This window comes from Dendrobates tinctorius, unplaced genomic scaffold, assembly GCF_039654945.1.
Source record: "Dendrobates tinctorius isolate UK_male_01 unplaced genomic scaffold, ASM3965494v1 ptg000019l, whole genome shotgun sequence".
Classification (NCBI taxonomy): Eukaryota; Metazoa; Chordata; class Amphibia; order Anura; family Dendrobatidae; genus Dendrobates; species Dendrobates tinctorius.
In genome coordinates, this window is record NW_027361687.1 from 24454618 (window position 1) to 24470848 (window position 16231).

Below are 16231 nucleotides of genomic sequence, written 5' to 3' on the forward strand. Positions count from 1 at the left end.
AAACTACATGTGCACATAGCCTAATAAAATGTTTGTGGAAGGATAAGAAGAATGAGTTCAGCACCTGGGCAGTGGACAGCTCCTTGTACTCCCAGTGTGTGCAGAGGGGGCTGTGCTGGGGTCTTACTGCTTTCTGCACATACATCACTGGCACAGGGCTGGGCTATTCCCTGATCGCACTATATGCAGCCAGGAATTGACAGACAAGTCTCACAGCAAAGTGATTGTTCTGGAAGAGGAGAACCTGTGGCTGTTCTTTCCATCTACAGATCTCCAGTGACAGGTCCTTGTAGGAAGCGGAGCTCCAGAATCACTGACTGGGGGTCACAGCAAGACCCTGATCTGTCTGATCAGCTGCACATTTACTACCTGAGTCTACTGGAGTCTGCAGATCGGATCCAGCACAGAGAACGTTATAGAAGATTGGATCCTCTCCACTGTGTAAGTATGGAGCAACAGGTCTGTGTGCTGTATGGGGGAAGACTCAGGGGTAGGCTTACTTTACAATGGTCTCATCTTTTATAGATATTGGATGGAAAGTCATATGTGTTATCTATCTATATCTATCATCTATCTATATCTATCTTCTATTATCTATCTATTATCTATGTATCATCTATATCTATCTTCTATTATCAGTCTATCTATATCTATCCCTCATCTATCTATTATCTTTTATCTGTTATCTATCTATCTATCTATCCATTATCTATCTATTATCTATCCATTATCTATATATCATATATCTAATAATTATCTATTATCTACCTATTACAGTATGTATCTCATATCTACGGTATCTATCCCATATCTATCTATTATCTATCATCTATGCTCTATACCGTCCAAAAAAGAATGGAGGCAGCAAACCAATAAAAGATGAAAAATATGTGTTATTTAATATCCCATGTGGTGACATTTCAGTTCAAAAGTGTGAACCTTTTTCGTTTTTTTTTTAAAGGTTAACACTTTTGAACCGAAATGTTTCCACATGGGCTATTAACACATATTTTTCATCTTTTATTGGTGTGCTGCCTCCATTATTTTTTGGACTGTATTGAAGGGTTGGTAAATATCTGTGGGTCTTGGCACCCACCGTACTATGATGGAGCTGCTTTTGTCTTTTTCTTTTGTATCTGAGATTGGTCAATACCACCACTTTTTGCACCATTTATTTGGAGTCCTGCCCACCTTTTTCTATATTATATCCATCCTTCCTGCTGACCTGTATACTCATTTTTATCTGTCATCTATAGTTATCTCTTCCCCTTCCCTCTTACTTATTGATATAGATTAATATTTTTAGGTTTTACAGTCCTTATCTGTCTCTTTATCTGTTTATCACTCTAATATGTATCACATATCAACCTCACATATATATGATATATCTCAATTACATGTTTCTCATGTGTTTCCGTCTATATACCATCTCCAGTCTGTCACTAATAATACAGGGTCTCGTAGCTCTGTAAATGACACAGGGCTTAATCAGATTGCGGATGTATGGCCATTTACTTTATCACCATCAGGCGGAATGTGACAGATAAAATGCCACAGGGAAGATTTCTATTGACCGATTATCCACAAGGCTGTAGATTTCGCCTTAGGCTAAAGAGCTACACAACCTGCAATAGATGTGAATGGATTAGTAACAGACATGGCAACGTCTTCCCTTGAGGAAGCCCAAGTAAGTACTACAAGAGCAATAATGGAAATTCTAGGGAAACTTGAATGAGTCAATATGGAAAGGTCTTTACGTGATTTCTTTTCAGAATTGCTGATGCAATCATTGACAATGTGCTTAATAATTGGCATAATAAAGTATAGAAATCTACAGTGATAATCTCCTAGATTGATAATAATGATGCAGCCTGGAGTTCTTATGTAAATGTGTGTTAGCTCGGAGTGTTAATTGCAGGGTTACGTTGATGATTAATTGACCTTTCCTTTAGAGAAAATAAATGATTGTGACTTATAACATGTAATCCGAACTTGAAAGGGATTCATCCCTTAAGAGTCCTCATTGGAATGTTGTATATGTGATCCGCAGATCGAGGAGATGTAAATAGTATATCAGTCTTTTCTGAAGTCACTGGATGTGGTTTAAGATTATTATTATTATTATTCACACCTCCCAACCCTTACTCTAAGTAGTGGGGAAATAATGGAAGTAAGACAGTATTCCCCAGAGAGGCGGTATACACTGCTAATCAAAAAGCTGCTTCCAAGATCCGAAAGCTCTGCTTACCCCATATCAGTAAGGTAATCACCCTGTATATACCGTATATAAATATTATTAAGTAAAACATGAGTAAAGCCCCCTTCTCACATAGCAAGATCGCTAGCGATGTCGGTAAAGCGTCACCGATTTTGTGCTAGCGATCTCGCTACATTATTATTCTTAATAATTATTAATAATTATAGTGCCATTTATTCCATGGCGCTTTACATGTGAGGAGGGGTATACATAATACATACAAGTACAGTAATCTTAAACAATACAAGTCACGACTGGTACAGGAGGAGAGAGGACCCTGCCCGCGAGGGCTCACAATCTACAACGGGATGGGTGAGGATACAGTAGGCGAGGGTAGAGCTGGTCGTGCAGCCCTTGAATACTGGCTACTGTATACTACTATGTACACACTAGCAAAATAACTCTCTCGACTTTGTACTACTATGTGCATGTTGGTGAAATAACTCTCCAGACCTTGCACCTATATACTACTGTGTGCACGTTAGTAAAACAACTTCCCAGACCTTTCATCTGTATACTATTGTGACAGTAGAGGGGAGGGCCTCAAACTGTCCCTAGAACTGGGACTCTAGCTATCCCGGGGGTAATATTGATGGTAGAGAAACCCGAGTCTCTGGCTTCACTATGTTGCTGTTAATCTGTGGTCTGTCACCTCGCCCACACCTTTGACATGGGGACAAAAATGTAATGTGATCAAGACAAAACAGTGATAACAGAAACCCTGTCATGCAAAAGCACTAACCAACAATAGGAGGATAAGGACAGGGAGGAAATAAATAAACGGGAACAGGGACCAGGAGATAAACACACACTTACTACAGAACACCTCTACAACAACTTCTCTTCAAAACACTTAAGTGAACCTGTCAGCAGGAGTGTGATGAGTAAGCTACTGACACTGTCAGGTCGGCACCGTTATACTGTTTAAAATGATATATGGGTTGATGAAATCCGTCTTGTGGTTGTTGTTTAATCTTTATTTGCAGTTTTCCGTTAATGAGATTTTGGTGCTCCAGAACGGCCTGTGGATGGTGGGGGTGATTTTTATGTGATGCTCTGCTTATACAGTCATATGTTAAAGTTTGGGCACCCCTATTAATGTTAACCTTTTTTCTTTATAACAATTTTGTTTTTTGCAACAGCTATTTCAGTTTCATATATCTAATAACTGATGGACTCAGTTATATTTCTGGATTCAAATGAGGTTTATTGTACTAACAGAAAATGTGCAAACTGCATTTAAACAAAATTTGACCGGGCAAATGTATGGGCACCCTTATCATTTTCTTGATTTGAACACTCCTAAATACTTTTTACTGACTTCCTGAAGCACTAAATTGGTTTTGTAACCTCATTGAGCTTTGAACTTCATAGCCAGGTGTATCAAATCATGAGAAAAGGTATTTAAGGTGGCCACTTGCAAGTAGTTCTCCTATTTGATTCTCCTATGAAGAGTGGCATCATGGGCTCCTCAAAACAACTCTCAAATGATCTGAAAACAAAGATTATTCAAAATAGCTTTTCAGAGGAAGGATACAAAAAGTTGTCTCAGAGATTTAACCTGTCAGTTTCCACTGTGAGGAACATAGTAAGGAAATGGAAGAACACAGGTACAGTTCTTGTTACGCCCAGAAGTGGCAAGCCAAGAAAAATATCAGAAAGGCAGAGAAGAATGGTGAGAACAGTCAAGGACAATCCACAGACCACCTCCAAAGACCTGCAGCATCATCTTGCTACAGATGTTGTCACTGTGCATCGGTCAACAATACAGCGCACTTTGCCCAAGGAGAAGCTGTATGGGAGAGTGATGCGAAAGAAGCCGTTTCTGCAAGCACGCCACAAACAGAGTCGCCTGAGGTATGCAAAAGCACATTTGGACAAGCCAGTTACATTTTGGAAGAAGGTCCTGTGGACTGATGAAACAAAGATTGAGTTGTTTGGTCACACAAAAAGGCGTTATGCATGGAGGCTAAAAAACACAGCATTCCAAGAAAAACACTTGCTACCCACAGTAAAATTTGGTGGAGGTTCCATCATGCTTTGTGGCTGTGTGGCCAATGCCGGCACCGGGAGTCTTGTTAAAGTTGAGGGTCGCATGGATTCAACTCAGTATCAGCAGATTCTTGACAATAATGTGCAAGAATCAGTGAAGAAGTTGAAGTTATGCAGGGGATGGATATTTCAGCAAGACAATGATCCAAAACACCGCTCCAAATCTACTCAGGCCTTCATGCAGAGGAACAAGTACAATGTTCTGAAATGGCCATCCCAGTCCCCAGACCTGAATATCATTGAACATCTGTGGGATGATTTGAAGCGGGCTGTCCATGCTCGGCGACCATCAAACTTAACTGAACTGGAATTGTTTTGTAAACAGGAATGGTCACAAATACCTTCATCCAGGATCCAGGATTTATTTTTGCAAAAGGAGGATCTACGAAATATTATTGTCACTTTTATGTTAAGGTGCCCATACTTTTGCACCTGTCAAATTTTGTTTAAATGCAGATTGCACATTTTCTGATAGTACAATAAATCTCATTTGAATCCAGAAATATAACTGAGTCCATCAGTTATTAGATATATGAAACTGAAATAGCTGTTGCAAAAACCAAAATTGTTATAAAGAAAAAAGGTTAACATTAATAGGGGAGCCCAAACTTTAACATATGACTGTATATGCATCTGTATGGCTTATGACAGGTCAATGATCTCTCACAGTGACCTGCCCCTTATTTAACATACTGCATAGAATTATGGTTTGAGAAAAAAATTCACATTCATTAGGCAGGCGCTGGTGGCGGTGCCTGTGCTGTAGCATGATAAGGTGGATAATATGGCCGTTTCCATGTTATTCAGAAATATAGTTTTGTTGAAAAAATAATCTTAATCAAAATGATGCTGGCAGCTGTGAATGCGCAGTACCATCTATCGCATTCTGACATATGCCACTACACAGGTGCCAGCACCATTTTGCTTGAGAAAAAAAATGAGGCTCCATCAAGATGGTGCCAGTAGTGTCTGTGCAGTAGCAACTATCGGAATGCGATAGATGCTACTGCACAGGCGCCATTTTAGTAGAGAAAAAAAATTAGGCTCCATCAAGATGGCACCTGCACAGTAGCATCATTCCGATAGATGCTACTGCGTAGGTGCCGCTGGCGCCATCTTGATGGAGCCAAATTTTTTTTCTCTAGCAAAATGGCGCCTGTGGCGGCGCGTGCACAGTAGCATCTATCAGAACGCAATAGATGCTACTGCGCTGGCGCCGATGCCATTTTGATTAATATATATATTTTTTTACAACAAAATTAGATTTCTAAATAGCATGAAAACAGCCATATTATCCACCGCACCATGCTACAACGCGGGTGTCGCCTACCTGATGAAGGTGAATTTTTTTCTTTAAAACCATAATTCTATGCAGCACATAAAATAGAGGGCAGGTCAGTGAGGGATACGTGACCTGTCAGAAGCCTATACATATGAATACCTAATCAGAGCAGCACATGAAGATTCCCCTCCACACAGGCCGCCCCAGAGAACGAGCATAGCAATACAGATTAAACAACAACCACAAGACGGATTTCATCAACCAATGTACCATTGTAATCAGTATAATGGTGCCGGCCTGACACTGTCTGTAGGTTACTGTGCACAATCCTGCTGACAGGGGCACTTTTGCTTAAGCAAAAAGCACAGGAAGACTCCCCAAAGCAACAGCAAACGCCTATTCAGCACAGCATGTCCTAAAAATAAAACAGAGATTTCACTGGCAAGACAAAGAGGGTCTGGCCAAGTTTTAAAGGAGGAGTTAGCGACCGGATCAGAAACAGCTGAAATGGAGCTGCATGTTTCTGACCATCATATAAAGGGTTGTTAACCTCTTCATCACCAAAGGAAAGCAAATTTATTTACAGTAATATGGGATCCAAACACCCAGGCTAAATGGAAAATCTGCGATTCACAATACACAGTGATCTTCTATCAGATCTCCCAGGTTGGCCTGACACACTCGTAACAATACTACTGTGTGCACATTAGTAAAATAACCCTCCAGACCATTTGTGTACTCTGTCCAGATGTGTCCACCTTTATCTCTTGCTGAATCTTGTGAAAGGGAAACTGTTACAAGATTACATAGTTCTACTGTTGAAAAAAAGACAAATGTCTATCCAGTTTATTCAAGGGATGTGAAGGTATACAGGGAAGGGGTAAATGTACAACCACAATGCATGACCCAGTCTACCCTAAAACAGCTAATCTTTCCCTTCTGATCCCAGGTGTCCATTCTCTGGACCAAACATTCAAAAAAGAACTTTACGCATTTGTAGAATTATGTTATTATTTTCTAAAAAAAATCCCAATTTTTTTTAAATCATCAAGATTCTAATGATTGAGAAACTTGAATCTGAGCCTGGTTGTGTGATTGCAGCTGGGAATGTTTTACTATGACACACAGCAAAGAAAACAGTTAGAAATACTGACCGGGGAATATAGCGAGAGAGCAGACTAGTCGCAACTCTCAATCCATGTGTGTAAATAGGGAGAGACCTGTCAATCACCTGGAGCGATGCAGGAAGAAGCTGTCTGGGGAACAAATCGGACTTGTCAGATCTCTAAGGCCATGTGCACACGATGCAGATATCCAGCGGATCCGCAGCAGATTTTTCTTCACAGAAACGTTGCAAAAAAAACGCTGAGCAGACGCTGCAGATTTTTCCACGCGGTTTTCTTGTGGTTCAAAATATGCAGCATGTCACTTCTTTTGTGCGGTTTTCCACCTGCTCCATTCTCCAAATCCGCAGGGGGAAAACCACACAAAAACCGTAAGAAAACAGGAAGAAATCCGCAGGAAAAATGCAGGTCATTTGACCTGCGGATTTCTTCAATTCTGCGCGGAAAAATCCGCAGGGCAAAAAAGTATGTCTGCCCTCAGCCTAAATAAAATTCCCACCAGACTTTTCAAGGCACATATTCTCTCAAATGCCACCACAGTTCAGAGTAAACCATAATTGGCTGAAATTATAGAGGCTTGGAATAATGCTGCCCGTGTTCAGGCAGTTTCTCATCATATAAATTGTAAACAATATTGTGGCATGCTAACAAAAGCCTTGACAGGCTGAAGGTCATATCAGAACCACTGAATGATCCAAATAGATCCATGTAGTAAAGACTAGAGATGAGTGAATATTTCAATGGTCGGTTCAGATTATGATCGCTGAATTTGCAATATTCGCTGAGTTATTCGTCGAATATTCACCGAACATAAGCGAACACCATTTAAGGCAATGGAAGGCAAAAACAAACACATGCACAACACCTTCTAATGGCCCCAAAAGCTGCCAAAATACATCACATTATGGGGAGACACCAAGAAAGTGGCCTCAGTTCACACATAGTGCAAATTGTAATATGGCACTGCAGCAATCAGCCAGGCATGAGGTATTGAGGTCTTGGCCAACATTTACATATTTTAATTTAACATCATAGTAAGACAAGGTGGGTGAGGGATCAGTGCAGGCCTGCTGTGCTGGAGTCCTGAAACCACATGCAACAGCTCAACCTGCTTTCATGCTTAGCCACACTCAGGTGGCACAAATATCATACATTTTGTAGGCTACTATTGTCAGAAAAATCTAAGGATAGTAACATGGGTATTTGACTCCAAGGAAGACACCACCAAAGTGGCATCAATTTCACAACAGTATAAATAGTGTGATAGGGACTGACAGGTCTTCAGCTACACCCAACCCAGCAGATGAACACCCAACCAGGAGTGTTCACATTTCCAAAAATTATTGGCAGACACCACCAAAGTGTCATCAATTTCACCACAGTAGAAATAGTATATTAGTGATCGACAGGTCTTGCATTACGCCAAATCCAGGAGATGGACACCCAACCAGGAGTGTTCAGATTTCCAAAAGTTATTGGCAGACACCACCAAAGTGGCATCAATTTCACCACAGTAGAAATAGTATATTAGTGATCGACAGGTCTTGCACTACGCCAAATCCAGCAGATGGACACCCAAACAGGAGTGTTCAGATTTCCAAACATTAAGAAAAGGAGGGATTTTCTCCGGCACACCAACCCATGAAATAAAATCAAAAACCTTTATTCGGCATGTCAATCCATGATTAAAATAATAAAAGAACCTTTTTTCTTCATTGTGGTTGTGCTTACCAGCAGAATGGCACTCACCTGTTATGCATGGAACTCATCTTCATTTGGAATTATTTGCTACGTTGCAAGCTCCCTACCCCCCTCTCATCATTTCCAAAAATTAGTGGCAGACACCACCAAAGTTGCATCAATTTCAACACAGTATAATATGGACCAACAGGTCTTCCACTATGCCCAATCAAGCAGTTGGACAGTCAACCATGAGGGTTCACATTTAAACAAATGAACACCTGACACCACCGAAGTGGCATAAATTTCACAAGAGTAGAAATAGTATAATTGGGACCCACACATCTTCCACTACAGCCAACACAGCAAATGTAGACCAACCATGACTGTTCACATATCCACAAATTTGTGTTAACATCAGCAACAGCAACAGCAGGCACAGAAGCTACACTAAAGATATCACAAAGTGAAGTTGCATGAAATAAATGCAGCATACTAAAAAATGCAATATCGCCTATTCTGTACAGTCTGCAATTGGGGTGCAAAAGTCCTTGGAGAGCCATGATTTGTTCATTTTGATGAAAGTTAGGCGGTCTACACTTTCAGGGGATAGCTGGCTGCGCTTAACCATCAGGATACCACCAGCAGCGCTGATGGCACATTCTGAGAGAACGCTGGCTGCTGGGCACGATAAAAACTCCAAGGTGTATGAGGCGAGCTCAGGCCACTGGAAGACCAAAATGTTAAAGGTTCCAAACCCTCCCTAATGGTATTTATATTCATTTCTAGATACTCCTGCACAATCTTCTCCATTCGTTCACCACGTGTATGACTTGGACTCTGTTGTGCTGGTGCACGAGCTGGTCTAAAAAAGTGTCAAAGGACTCACAGAAATTGCTCCTTTCACTTCCACCAGTGCTGCTAATGTTTTGGCATTGACGATTTGACGTGCCAGATTTTGGAAGTCTAGAGCTGCAATGCAAACTGTGTGCTTCATTGCTGTCTTGGGGAAAAGCTCTCTTAAGGTTGCATAAAAGCGTGTTTCAATACTCCAGCATTCGCAGGTCCCTTTCCAGTGTGGGAAGCATCTGGCAAAATTTGTTTTTTTAACGTGGATCTAACAGAGTGGCAACTCAGTAGTCAGCGAAATTTCTAATCATATATACACAGGGATCATGTGGCAGATAGTGCAGCAAGAAGGCAGTCATATGTCAGGCTCTACCATGAGGTCCAAGCCCATGCTGTGATGATGGCTGGGTAACACTGATGCTTGTTTCCTCCATCCCCTCGCTCCAACCATGAACAACAGAGAGGGAACGATTGTCCTCTTCATCTCCTGACATCACCTCTTCCTCCTCCATTTGTTCCTTGGATCTTGCACCTTCACTAACTGCTTGTCTTTTATTACCAGCCCCCCTCGATCGCAGTAATTCACCCTCCCTTGGCACCCACCTGTGTGATGATAGTCTGGAACTTAGAGGCAATGTTATCCCTTCTGCATCCTCCTCTGCTTCTTCCTCTTCTTCTGGGACCACCATCTCCTCCCGCAAGCTATTCAAATTCTGCTGCAGCATATACACGACCGGAATAGTGATGCTGATGACATGTGCCCACTCTGTAAACGTGATAAGCGCCACGTCTGTACTGCGTTGGCCCATGGTATATCACATGACATACTGCATCAGGGCTCGTTGCTGCTGCCACAGTCACTGCAACATGTGCAGTGACACACATCACATATCAACCTGTTTACTGGCATGGACAAAGACCTCTGTATCAATGCAAGTCAATGACCTGAGGGGTGCAAATGGCAGAAATGAGCACATAGCTTCCGTGTTTTCTGTAGCAGCTCACCCATGCCAGGATAGTGGCAGAGAAAATGCTATACTACCAGGTTGAGCATGTGAGCCATGCAAGGCACACGTGTGAGCTTGCCTCACCCTAGGGCTGCCACCAGGTTCACACCATTATCGGACACAGTCTTCCCTGGATGCAGGTTCATCAGAGACAGCCATTGATCAAACTCAGACTGGAAAGCTGTACACCCAGTGCCCAGTTTGCGAGATGTAACGCCCTTGGCCATACTTACTCGTCCAAGTGTCTGTGGTGAAATGCACCCTGGCAGGCATAAATTTAGTCAAGGAATGGGTGATGTTGTCTGTGACAAGCTGGTGTCGCACAGGCACAGCTTTCTTAGAAAAGTAGTGGCGACTAGGCAATTGGTACTGGGGGAAGGCGATAGCCATCAGCTTTCGGAAACCGTCTGTCTCTACCTGGCGGAAAGGCAGCATTTCTGTGGCCAACAGATTGGAGATGGTGAATTCAATCTCTTAGCTTTGTCATGCGTAGGGGAAAACAATCTTCTACGTGACCACAACTTGGTACCGTGGGCTGGTTGCAGTGCTGAGAGAGGGCAGAGTACGGTTAACCAGACAAACTGTTGGACTTTGAGAGAGGTGCAGGTGGAGATGTTATGGTGGATTGAGAAAGTTGTGTGCTCATTCTCTGAGATCGGTCAAAAACAGTAGGAATGTCCGCTTCAATTATAGCTGATGGTGGGCTCAGCATAACTGAAATGGGTAAAGAACCAGAAGTTCTGCGGTCAAAGAACTGATAGTTGGCACGATAAGAGAGGAGGTAGAAGCTGCAGATGCAATTGATGGGGCGGCATGTAGTAGTCAAATTATTGTACTTTTTACTTCTAGTCAGTTTTTATTTGCAAAGTTGGCAGATTCCGCGAGCTTGCTCATCCTTTGCAGTGTCAAAAAGGCCCAGGCTAGGCAACCCTTGCCACCCCTGTGAACTTCAGACTCACAGACGCTTCTGGTCACAGCCACAGTTGTGGCTGAGGATGCATTGCTCGTTGTGGCTGCAACGTATTGCGCAATGTAACCTCCTTGTCTTCCACTTCAGATGACCTACTCAGCTGTGTGCCTTTATGTTCACACCAACTGGGATCTAACACCTCATCATGATTATCCTCTGTGTTATCACATTCCTCACTCTTGGAGTCGCCCTCCTCCTCTTCCTACCCTGACAGCACAGTACAGTATGTGTGAGCCTCAGATATCTGAGGCTCATCAGGATCACCTCCCCCCGGGGGTTAAAGTCTGATGGCAAGGGTCAGGATGCTGCTCGGACCTTACTTGTCCTGCCCCAGATCCAAGCTAAAAAAATGTTGGTCATTGGTGCAGATTTCCTCCTCTTGACTCTGTGAAGCTTTTGAGCACACTTCTGATGACAATGACATAGAAATTTGTGAACAGTTCTTCAGACTCACCCCTCTGTGGTTCCGTACAGTCAGCTGTACAGTTGGAGAATTGTGACGTGAAGGGAAGCAAGGTGAATTTGGGTGCCATCCCTGTGGACTGTACTGGGTGTGCTGTTGAGCTGGAAGAATAGGAGGAGAGGCTGCTTGAAACTGCACTTGCCATCCACTCGAGCACATGCTCTTTCTGGGCCTCATCAACAAGGCGTACAGCTGTGCGTCTGCTAAAGAAAGGTAGTGGAGTATACCATACAATAACAGAAGTTGTTATTTGTCTTTGCATAGGACCTGACGTTGTTGGATCACTAGTGCTTTCACAAACATTACCACCTACCCCACGTACACCTTGAACACCAGGCCTAATTCCCCTTTCACCATGGCCTTGCTTTTTCCCAGTCATGTTGCTCAGATAGTGTGGTAGGAGCACAGTATTAGCAACAAAAACTTACATTTTTAACTCTGCAACAGCTCTGCAAACAGCAGCAGTAATTTACAAGGTGAAAATGGCATGCTGAGTCGCATTAGTCACAGAAGAAAGAATTGTTTGAGTGTGGATGAGGCCTGTATGACAAAGAAGATATGCTACAAACAATTTGAAAGTGAGATGTCCCCTATTGTATGACGTTAGTAACAGAAGAATTTTTTGGTGGCTTCTGGATCAGGCCTCTATAACACACTAGATGCTACAAACAATTTGGAAGTCAGATGTACCCTACTGTATGACGTTAGTAGCAGACAAATTTTTTTTGTGGCCTCTGGATGAGGCCTCTATAACACACTAGATACTACAACCAATTTGAAAGTCAGATGTCCCCTACTGTATGACGTTTAGCAACAGAAAAACATTTTTGGTTATGTGCATGAGATCTGCAGACAGCTTAATTTCAACCCAACAAAATGACAAAGTTGAATATGGCAGGCTATATAACGTCTTGCAACAGAAAAATTATATTTTTTTTAATGTGCGTTAGGTCTGCAGACAGTTTCATATCACCACAGCACTGAATGACAAGGTGGGATACAGCAGGCTGTTTCACATTTAGCTAGTGAAAAAATATTATTTAGAACGCTATACTCGTGCATGGAGCATAATAGAAGCAGTGCGCTTGTAGGACATGTGCCCTGCTGGCTTTGTCTGTGGACCTCAGTAATGACAATAAAAGAACAGCTGGAAAGTAAATTTAGCAGCCACACTGGACAGTAGCTAGCTACACTATCTGACTGATATACAGCCGCATAGCAAAGTAGCTAAAATCTGGGATACAGCAGGCTGTTTCACATTAGCAACAGAAAAAGTAGAATTTTTTTCAATGCGCTTTAGGTCTGCAGACAGGTTCATATCACCACAGCACTAAATGACAAGGTGAGATATGGCAGGCTTTTTCATATTCAGCTAGTGAAAAATATTATTTAGAACGCTATACTCATGCATGGAGCACAATAGAAGCAGTGCACAACACACTTGTAGGACATGTGCCTGCTGGCTTTGTCTGTGGATCTCAGTAATGGCCAAAAAAAAAGTGCTGGAAGGTAAATTTTACAGCCACACTGGACATTATCTAGCTATACTTTCTGACTGATATACAACTGCCTAACTAACTAGCTAAAATCTTGCTGCTAAGGCCTCTTTCACACATCAGTTTTTTGCCTTCAGGCGCGATCCGGCTTTTTTTGGAAAAAACGGATCCGGCAAAATGCAATGCCGGATCCGTTTTTTCCCCATTGACTTGCATTAGCGCCGGATCGCGCCGGATGGCATTGCGTTTCATCCGTTTTTTGCCGGATCCGGCAACTTGTCTCATTCCGGCGTCTTGAAAAAACGTCTACTGTAACGTTTTTTGTCTCCGGCGAAAAAGCCGGAAGCGCCGGATCCGGCGCTTCCAGCTTTTTGCTACAATGAAAGTCTATGGGCGCCGGAATGCGCCGGATCCAGAAAAAGACGGATCCAGCAACCGGATCCGGTTTTTTTAAGTCTGCGCATGCTCAGATCCAATTGGCCAGCCGCCAGGAACAGAGACGGATCCAGCAAAAAAACGGATCCGTTTCTACAGTTCTCCAAAATTTATGCCGGATCCGTTTTTTCTAAAAAAAGCCGGATCCTGCCTGACGGCAAAAAACTGATGTGTGAAAGTAGCCTAACAGTGCCAGCGTCAGGAGCAGCCTCTCTGCGCTGTTACAGTGTCAAAATGCCGTTAAAACAAGATGACCGCTATTTATATTGAGAGGGATATGTGATTTCAGCAGCCAATGACACAAGCCGTTGTGTCAGGACATTGTGGGTGTTTCCTGCGCCCTGATTGGCTAGCCATAATGTGCAAAAAAAAATACTGTTTACAAGAACCCTACACCTCTGAGCTCTGCAACCCCGCTCCCCTCATCAAACACGTGCCAAACGATCATGATACACCACCATTACCGTTGCTAAAGTGCTGAAAACACTTTTATGGTAATGCAAAGATTTTCACGTATGTTTTACCAAAAGTTACCGATTTATTCCGATTTTACAAAATTTTGCTTGGGTTTCCGATTACAAATCCGAATATGCCATATTCGTGCCGATTTTATGTTTGGCGATCGATTTCCGAACACATTCGCTCACCACTAGTAAAGACGTCTAATGGCAGAGGTTCTCAAAATTATGTTTATATATCTGGTCCATAGTATAGACATCTTGTAGCAGTGTGTTTTTTTGTTTTTAAAAAAGTGGGTCATCACACACCATACCTTTGGGCCATGTTGAGTCAAGAGGAAATATGAAGGACACATCTATGCATCAATAAAGTCTCCTATACTGGTACTCGAATACTGTTCATGTCGCTTATACAAATATAAATACCATTTATTCATCAGCAGAGTAACCTTCCAATACTGGCATCAATATACAACGTACATAGAGCCATAGGTGGATTATAATCATGGCAATCTGGGCTACTGCTCGGGCCTGGCTACACTTAGATCAATAAAAGAACTCTCTATTACCATCTAATGTTACCCACTAATGAGCTATTTATTCCTTTAAACCTTAGTCATGAACATTGTATTCCTATAAATATACAGTCATATGTTAAAGTTTGGGCACCCCTATTAATGTTAACCTTTTTTCTTTATAACAATTTTGGTTTCTGCAACAGCTATTTCAGTTTCATATATCTAATAACTGATGGACTCAGTTATATTTCTGGATTCAAATGAGGTTTATTGTACTAACAGAAAATGTGCAATCTGCATTTTAACAAAATCTGACCGGTGCAAAAGTATGGGCACCCTTATCATTTTTTTTTATTTGAACACTCCAAACTACTTTTTACTGACTTCCTGAAGCACTAAATTGGTTTTGTAACCTCATTGAGCTTTGAACTTCATAGCCAGGTGTATCAAATCATGAGAAAAGGTATTTAAGGTGGCCACTTGCAAGTAGTTCTCCTATTTGATTCTCCTATGAAGAGTGGCATCGTGGGCTCCTCAAAACAACAAAAAAAAATCATGTGTAAAAATAATTTATAAAAAATTCGCAAATACATTTTTTAAAAAAAATATTCCCTAATAAATTATTTTTTTGTAAATAAACAAAATAATAAAAGCACACATATTAAGTATCGCCGTGTCCGTAACGACCCACCCTATAAAACTGTCCCACTAGTTAACCCCTTCAAAAAAAGCAAAAAAAAAAACTTTATCAGACCGCCTAACAAAAAGTGCAATAACGCGCAGCTGCCAAACATAAAAACCCTCCATAAATAGTAAATCAAACCCCCGGTTATCACCCCCTTAGTTAGGGAAAAATAATAAAATTAAAAAAATTTGTTTATTTCCATTTTCCCATTAGAGATAGGGTTAGGGTTAGAGCTACGGCTAGGGTTAGGGCTGAGAGTAGTATTAGGGCTGTGTTGGGGTTAGGGTTGGAGTTAGAAATGGGGGGTTTCCACTGTTTGGGCACATCAGGGACTCTCCATACGCAACATGGCGTCTAATCTCATTTCCAGCCAATTCTGCGTTCAAAAAGTCAAACGGTGCTCCTTCCCTTCCAAGCTCTGCCATGCGCCCAAACAGTGGTTTACCCCCACATATGAGGTATCAGCCTACTCAGGACAAATTGCACAACAACTTTTGATGTACAATTTCTCCTGTTACCTTTGTAAAAATAAAAAATTGAGGGCAAAAATATCATTTTTGTAGAAAAAAATATGATTTTTTATTTTTATGGCTCTACGTTATAAACTTCTGTGAAGCACTTGGGGGTTCAAAGTGCTAACCACACATCTAGATAAGTTACTTGGGGGGTCTAGTTTCCAAACTGGGGTCACTTGTGGGGGGTTTCCACAGTTTAGGCACATCAGGGGCTCTCCAAAGGCAACATGACACCCACAGACCATTCCATCAAAGTCTGCATTCCAAAACGTCACTACTTCCCTTCCGAGCCCAAACGTGTGCCCATGCAGTAGTTTTCTCCCACATACGGGGTATCAGTGTACTCAGGACAAGTTGTACAACAACTTTTGGGGTCCAATTTCTCCTGTTACCCTTGGGAAAATAAAAAAAATGGGGACTAAAAGATCATGTTTGTGGAA

The 16231-nt window shown here is 41.9% G+C and overlaps 1 protein-coding gene across 2 annotated transcripts in view; it reads left to right on the forward strand.

The window, feature by feature from the left end:
• The first annotated feature begins 211 nt into the window (after nucleotides 1-211).
• LOC141082787 (prolactin-releasing peptide receptor-like) overlaps nucleotides 212-16231 on the forward strand; it is a 53712-nt gene continuing 37692 nt past the window's right edge. For both annotated transcript variants that reach the window (XM_073566715.1, XM_073566714.1), the window contains exon 1: nucleotides 212-441. The gene's annotated coding sequence lies outside the window, so the exon portion shown is untranslated. The remainder of the gene's footprint in view (nucleotides 442-16231) is intronic.